The sequence below is a fragment of the Mastomys coucha genome, chromosome X (genome assembly GCF_008632895.1).
Source record: "Mastomys coucha isolate ucsf_1 chromosome X, UCSF_Mcou_1, whole genome shotgun sequence".
Lineage (NCBI taxonomy): Eukaryota > Metazoa > Chordata > Mammalia > Rodentia > Muridae > Mastomys > Mastomys coucha.
In genome coordinates, this window is record NC_045030.1 from 146,960,141 (window position 1) to 146,968,797 (window position 8,657).

Genomic DNA, 8,657 nt, shown 5'->3' on the forward strand with positions numbered 1-8,657 from the left:
ATTATGCCTGATTTCTAAATGGAGACTCTAAAAGCCAGAAGGGCATACACAGATGTGTTGCAGACTCTAAGAGACCATAGATGCCAACCCACACTACTATATCAGGCAAAACTTTCAATTTCCATAGATGGAAAATATAAGATATCCCATGATAAAACCAAAATTTAAGAAATATAGATCTATGAGAGAGAGAGAAAGAGAGAGAGAGATTCACCACCACCAAGAAACAATACTGCTCATTCCTATCTCTCAACAGCAGTGGTTTCAGCTCTCCAATAAAAAGACAGAGACTAACAGAATGGATGGGAAAACAAAAACATAGCATCCATTCTTTAGCTGATTTCAAGAAACACATCTGATCACAAAAATAGGTATCACCTCAGAGAAAAGGGATGGAAAAATATTCCAATCACATATGCTGAAAAAGCAAGCTACTGTAGGCATTTTAATATCTGACAGAATAGACTTGTTACTAAAACTCATCAGAAGAGATAAAGAAGGATGGTATATATTCAAGGGAAAATCTACCAAGAGGACATTGCAATTATTATCATCTCTTCATTAAATACAAGAGCACCCAAGTTTTTAAAAGAAACACTATTACTGTGTGAATCACACACTGACCCTCTCACAGATAGTGGGAGACTTCAATAACCCACTCTCAGCAATAGATAGGTCATCCAGACAGAACCTGAACAGTTAGCTAACAGATGTTATAAAACAAGTGGACCTAATAGATATTTACAGAATATTCACCAAAACACACACACAAAAACCCCACTTTCTTAGCACATTATGGAACTTTCTCCAAAATTAACCCAGACACACAGCAAGTCCCAACAGATATAAGAAAATTGTAATAACACTTTACATCTTATCAGACCACTACAGATTAAAGTTGGATATCAACAACAGAAATCTTACAAACTCATGGAAACTGAACAACTCTCTACAGAATGAAAAATGTGTCAAGACAAAAATCAGTAAAGATTTTCTAGAATTGAATGAATACAAATATAGAACTTCCCTAAACTTATGGGACACAATGAAAGCAGTTCTAAGAGACAACTTCATAGCATTAAATGCCTATATTAAAAATCAGAGTGATCTCATTCTGGCAACTTAATATCACACTTGAAAGCTCTAGAACAAAAAGAAGAAATCAAACCCAAAAAGGAGTACAAGGCAAGACATAATCAAACTCAGTCTAAAAATCAATAAAATAGAAAAAAAGACAACAATACAAAGAATCAATGAAACGAAGAGTTGGTTCATTTAGAAAATTAGTAAGATCAACAAACTCTTATGCAAATTAAATAAAAGAGAGAATATCCAAATGAATAAAGTCAAAATCAAAAGGGGGAACATAATGACAGACACTGAGGACATGAATTAAAAGCCTGTATTCCATCAAATAGGAAAATCTAAAAGAAATGGATAATTTCCTTAATAGTTACCACTTACTAAAGTTAAATCAAGATCAGATAAGCAATTTATACAGACTTACAACTCACCAAGAGCCAGAAATGGTCATTAAACCAGAAATGGTCTCCCAACAACAACAAAAAAGCCCATGGCCAGATAGTTTTAGCACAGAATTCTACCACATGGTCAAAGAAGAGTTAATGCTATTATTCCTCAAAGTATTCCATAAAATAGAAACAGAAAGGAACATTGCCAATTCACTTTTTTGAGGCCACCTGACACCCAAACTACATAAAGACTCAACAAAGAAAGAGAACTAGACACAATCTAGCTTATGAACATAGATAGGAAAATATTCAATAAAATATTTGCAAAGTGAACTTAAGAACACATTAAAAAGATCACCCACTATGATCAAGTAGGCTTCATCCATGGAATATGAGGATGGTTCAACATATATAAATTGACAAATGTTACCCACCACAGAAACAAACTGAAAAACAAAAACAACAACACATGGTCATCTCATTAAATGCAGAAAACTCTTTTGACCAAAATCCTAAACCCTTTCATGATAAAAGTACTAGGGAGATTAGGGATACAAGGAACATACTATATATATTAAAGGCAAGCCCAGAGGCAATATCAACTTAAATGGAGAGAAATTCAAAGCAATTCCACTATAATCAGGAATAAGACAAGCTGTCTACTCTCTCTACATATATAGTACTTGAAGTTCTAGCTAGAGCAACAAAACAACTAAAGAAGATCAAGGGGATACAAGTTGGAAAGGAAGAAGTCAAAGTATGTTAATTGCAGATGATATGGTAGTATACATAAGTGAACCCAAAAATTCTACCAGGGAACTCCTACAGCTGAAAAACACCTTCTGCAAAGTGGTCAGATACAAAATTAACCCAAAGAAATCTGTAGCCCTCTTCTATACAAATGATAAAAGGGCTAAGAAAGAAAAGTAGGGAAACTAATCAGCACAGAAGAAGACTTTCAGAAGAGAACCCTCCTCCTATGCAGGCTCTAGGCTCACCAATTATTAAACAGAACCTCATGAAATTGAAAACTTTTTACACAGTAAAGGACATTGTCGTTTAGACAAAGGGACAGTCTATGGGGTGGGAAAGGATTATTAATGAGTATACATCCAATAGAGAGCTAAATCCAAAATATATAAAGATCCTAAAAAAAACTAGATATCAAAGAAACAAACAACCAAAGTGGTACCATGTGCTCAGCACCTCTAAAGCTCTTGTACCCTTCATAATTCTGGGCATCTGGATTTTTTTATGTGAAAGACATTGACATAGAAGGCAAGAAATTTGACTGAGTATCTCAGATGGACCATGAGATTGAATTTTTAGAGACAGAACTTATCTTAGATGTAAATATTCAGATTTACCCTGTGACTTGGGTGAGAAGTTCTGATTGGTGAAAACTAGTAGCTTGGATGAAGATGGTACCTTGAGTGACAGTGAATACAATCCTTACAGATGATAGACCTTCGAGGGCAGCCCAGCTTGAATATGTAATGTATGGAGAGGTATACAGGGTTAGGGGGAACAATATCTATACAGAAGCAGCAACATACATTTTTATCTATGTATCTGTGATGGTGTGTATATGCTTGGCCCAGGGAGATGCACTATTAGGAGGTATGGCCTTGTTTGGTAGGTCTATCACTGTGGATATAGGCTTTAATACCTATGCCTAGCTTCCTGGATGTGAGTTCTCTTCAGATGAAGACATAGAACTCTCAGGTCCTCTGCACCATGCCTGCCTGGATGCTGTCACGCTCCCACCTTGATGATACTAAACTGAATCTCTGAACCTATAAGCCAGCCAGCCTCAACTAAATGTTGGCCTTATAAGAGTTGCCTTGGTCATGGTGTCTATTCACAGCAGTAAAACCCTAAGACAGAAGTTGGTACCAGGGTCTGAGGTATTGCTGCGATGGGCCTGACCATGTTTTTGTTTGGAAGAATGTGGATTTGGGGACTTTGGATTTGGAGAGCGGTGGAATGTTTTAAGTGGGGCTTATGAGCTATCCTATTAGGAATATGGAAAACTTTGTTGCTTTGAGTGATTTGAACTGTGCAAACCTGGCCCAAGCGGTTTTAGTGGAGAACTTCAGTATGTGGCCTAGAAACTGTTGTGGTATTTTGGTGAAGAATGTGGCTACTTTATGCCCTTGTCTGAAGAGTCTGCCTGAGGCTAAGGTGAAGAGACTCAGATTAATTGCACTGAAAAAAAGAAGTCTCAGAAATGCCCAGCATAGGCTTTGTTTTTTGGTTAAGTCTCATGAAGAGCAATTTAAACAAGCATAGCAAGCTGAGAGAGGAAAATATAAAATATATAGTTTGAGTATTAAAGGGGCTCCAGAAGTGAAATGGAGCTGAATCCTGTGTTCAAGGATATTAATTTGAACTAAGGGAGTAGTGACCTTGGGGCAAGATCCCACCCAGAAAAGTTAAGGTCCAGGCTTGGCAGAACAAGTCTTTAGTCCCAGGAGGCAAAGGCCAGCAGATCTCTGACTTCAAAGCATTGAAGACATGAAAGGGTCAGGGTCGTGAAGAGCAGCTGAGGCTTGGCACTGTGAGAGGCCATGGAAAGCCATTGGTGAAGGTGCAGCCTCAGTTGGCCCAGGACTGAAGGGGTCATGCAAAGGAGTTGAGGCTTGGCACCATGAAGAGAGCTTATGAGAAGCTATTGGTGAAGCCTAGTTGCAGTGGAAGACCCCAGTGTATTAGAGATACCAGTGTCATAGGATGATTACCAAGAACAGCAGCAGCAGTGGAGTGAATCAACCTGAGCTTAGAGTGCTACAAAGGGCAGAGCTTAAGAAGTGTCACCAGCCCTTTTTAGGAGACCAGAAGATCATGTGTGGATCCCAGACACTGAAACAAGAAGTTGTAACACTGAAGTTTCCTTTGAGACCTCAAGAAGTTTGAGATGCCAGAGCCATGGGCTAATCTGCTGAGGACAGCTGCTAACAGGGAGTGGAGCCAGCCCAGGAGAAAGAGGTTTGTTGCAGTCAACAAAGATGAAAAAGGAGTGGAGATCTGAAGATCTCCTTAATATCAGCCATGGAGATGCAGAGTTTGGAGTTTGCCCAGCTGGATTCTTGTCTTGCCTTGGGGATTATAGTATAGTGATTGGGTGAATCTCAGAAGATACCCTGAATTTTGGACTTTTAACATTGTTGAGACTGCTATAAACTATGGGACCTTTGGACATGGGACTAAATGCATTTTGCATTGTGCTATGGTTAGGTATGGCCCCATAGACTCATGTGTTTGAACAAGCCTATGAGAGTCATGGAGAGGAATGTGATGGTTTGTATATGCTCGGCCCGGGGAGTGGAACTATTAGGAAGTGTGGCCTTGTTGGAGTTAGGTGTGTCACTGTGGGTGTGGGCTGTAAGATCCTCATTTTAGCTGCCTGGAAGTCAGTATTCTACTAGCAGACTTCAGGTGAACATGTAGAACTCTCAGCTCTGCCTGTACCATGCCTGTCTGGATGCTATCATGTTTCTGCCTTGATGATAATGGACTGAACCTCTGAACCTGTAAGCCAGCCCTAATTAAATGTTGGCCTTATAAGAATTGCCTTGGTCGTGGTGTCTGTTCACAGCAGTAAAATCCTAACTAAGACAGTATCCTATGGGGTTTGCTCATGAGGCTTCAGGGTGATGCCAACACAACCTACCTGGATTTTAGGTAGATTCTAGAGTTTATCTTCTAATGAAGAACTGGAATTCTGAACCTTGTGGTAAACCAACCTTGCTGCTTAGTCACTCAAGTCATGGACATTGTTTAAGCTTGAGTAGAAGCTGACAATATTTGCCTGTGAAAGAAACTGGGTTCTATGTCCACTGTGGGTACATTTTCAGTTTGTCTGAATTCAGTGAAAAACTGAATTGTTTTTGAAAGTGGGAAAGCTTAGCATGAATCTGGAGTTGTTCATTTTTTTCAAATTACTTTTTCAGTAGTAAGAGGAAAACTAGTTTCAGAGAGTATATATATCAAAAATAAAAGATTTCAATCAATCAGGTTAAACATTTAATGGGGAATACTTCAAGAAACAGAAACAAAATCCAAACTCAAGTTAAATATTAAAGATGAGGAGGATACATAAATGAAATAAATACAACCAAAACAATACAAAAGATCAATGAAGCAGAGTTGGTTCTTTGAAATTAACAAATTCATTGACAGATCAAGAAAAATGATGACAATATACAAAAATGAGAGGTGAGAAAGTTGAAATTATATACCAAATACTATAAAGACACAATTATTGTTAAAAGTTATTGTGAAGAAACACATGGCAAAACTTAAACCAAACCAAACCAAAACAGAAATGAACAAGCCTGCCAAAATTGAACCCATAGGAACATTTAAAAATGTGAATAGACTAATTTTCCAGCAGATAGGACTCAAAAATACAGGTCAGAACCAAAAGCAGTTAAAGCCTTCATAGGCCATTCCTAGATGATTCCACTAGGCTCCATGTTTTAAAACAGCAGCACCAAATGGAGGCTGAGCGTTCAAACACAAGCCATGGGGGTCATTTCAATACATATTGTAAGAGGTGAATTAAATGCATCTGGAATGGTTTTCTCATTTTTCATTTCATGGAAGTTTGGGAAGTATTGGACTTTAAAGAATATTCCATGCATCTTAGCCAGAGTTTCTATTACTTTGATAAAAACCATGACCAAGCACAAGTCAGAGAGAAAAGGCTTACAGGCTTACATCACAGTCCATAATTGAGGGAAGTCAGGTCAGGATCCAGGATCCAGGAGGCAGGAGCTGATGTAGAGGCCATGGAGAATGCTGCTTACTGGCTGCTTTTCATGGTTTACTTAGCCCACATCCCTATAGTATCCAGGATCACCATCCCAGGATGGCATGACCCTCAATAGGCTGGGCCCCTTCCATCTGATTACTAATTAAGAAAATGCTCTGAAGGCTTGCCTGGAGTCTGATCTTATAGATATATTTTCTCCTCTCCGATAGCTATAGTTTGTGTCAAGTTGGTATAAAACTAACCAGCACAACTAAGCCATTGTCATCTTGAGACACAAACACATCATTGTTAAGCCACAACTTTTGCTTTCTTGTTTATCCCCAAGACCACATCACAGTAAAGAATATTTTGCAAACTTAAAAAAAAAAATCCCACAGCCTTATTAATTCAAGTGGTTTAAATTTTGTACTTTTAGAAATATCCTGTCTCTTAAAATCTAAAGTCTCTGAAAACTCCCAAATCTCCTTTTGAAAAATTTGAAGTCTTTCAACTCTGGGCTTCTGTAAAATTAAAACTAAACTAAATACTTTATTTCTTTAAGAGGGGAGAACCAGGGCACAGTCCCAGTCAGACCAAAGCAAACCCAAACTCCAACAGCAGAAATAACCCAATGTTCAATTACCTGGGATCCACTCCCAATTTTCTGGTCTTCTCCAAGTGGGCTTGAGTCACTTGTCCAGCTCTGCCCTCAGCAGCACACACACTTGTTTTTGATGCTCAGGCCAGATCCATTCTTCCACTGCTGCTGTTCTTGGTGTTTATCCTATGGTCCTGGCATCTCAAAAATGCTGGATCTTCTGCTGTAACTGGGCTGCCTGGGCTACCTCTCTAGTGTTCACTTCATGGTGCCAAGCTTCAACTTCTATGTGTAGCCCCTTTGATACTGGACCTTCAACTGCAACTTTATCAATGGTCTTTCTTGGACACTTATAATGCCAAGCTTCAGCTGCTCTTCATAATCCCTTTATGCCTTTAAAACCAATACCACTTGGATTAGTCTTGCACTACCAAGTTTGGCTGCCAGTGCAAGGTACAACTGTGGTCACTTCTGGAACACAGCTTCTGGATTTTGACTCTCAGGAAACACTTCCAAAATGATTTCACCTCAGTGATGCTGGTCTTTTAATCACCGCTAATTTCTTAGCTGCAGCTAACCAGCACCAATTGTCTCAGTAAAGCAAAGGTTTCATTTCTGTGGTACTGGTCTCTTGTTAATCCCGACTGACTCTTCGGCTCTAGCTGGGTAGAATGACAGAAACTTAATTTAACACAGTAAACATGCAACAGCTCCAATAGTGTTTATGTAACTCTCACAGTTCCCTCTGGAGGTTCACAAGCCAACCTTCAATTATTTACATGTCTGTCAACACTCTTTTCTTCCAGGTTCCCACAGAAAGCTTACCAAATTGAGCAATCAGCGGCTTTTCTTGCCCAAAGTTCCAAAGCCCTTCCACAATCCTCTCAAAAGCAACATGGTCACATCTGGCACAGAAATACCCTATAATCCTTGTACCAATTTCTGTCAGATGAGTACAGATGTGTCAGGTTGATATCAAATTAGTCAGCACACTATGAGTGAGTGAAAAAATTGTGTATTCTTCAGTGTTTGGTTTCTAAATAAAGTTTCTTAAAAAATAAAAACGAAAGCAAACAAACCTTCCATAGGCATGCCCAGAGGGCCATCTCACAGATAATTCTAGATTCTGTCACATTGACAATTAGCACTAACCATCATAAATTTCTGTTTTATCAACTCATTCTATGGTATCATTTAGTTCAATATTTTCAGTTTACTTTTGTTCAAGTGTTCTGTCTATTGATGGATGTATGATATCGAGGTCACAAAGTATTAATGCTTGGAGATTAATCTACATCTTTGTGTTCATACCATTTACTTTTTTTTTTTAACATTTATTTATTTCATGTATGTGAGCACCCTGGTTCTTGGTGATCATTCCATGGTACTGGCATCTCCAATACTCTGAGGTCTTCTGCTGCAACTAGGCTTCACCAGTAGCTTCTCATGGGCTCCTTCGTGGTGCCAAGCTTCAAGTCCTTTGCATGACCCCTTCAGTCATGTGCCGTCAACTACAACTGAGGCTGCACCTTCACTTATAGCCTTCCATGGCCTCTCACTGTGGCGAGCCTCAGCTGCTCTTCATGACCCTTTCATGCCTTCAAAACCAGTACCACCTGGGTGACTCTTACACATTAACAAGTCCTGCTGCAGCACAAGGTACAACCTTGGCTATCTCTGGAACACAGCTTTTTTGTGCTCTCAGAAAACACTTCCCAGAAGATTTCACCTCAGTGATGCTGGTCTCTTCTTAATCACCACTAATTTCTTAGCTCCAGCTAACTATCACCAATTATCCCAGTAGTCCCTTTTATTTTTCACTCTAAAGCCA

General features: G+C 39.1%; 1 pseudogene; it reads left to right on the top strand.

Annotated features, from left to right (window-relative positions):
* Positions 1-2,776: 2,776 nt before the first annotated feature.
* On the top strand, positions 2,777-7,799 carry LOC116098902 (annotated as a pseudogene).
* Positions 7,800-8,657: the final 858 nt, after the last annotated feature.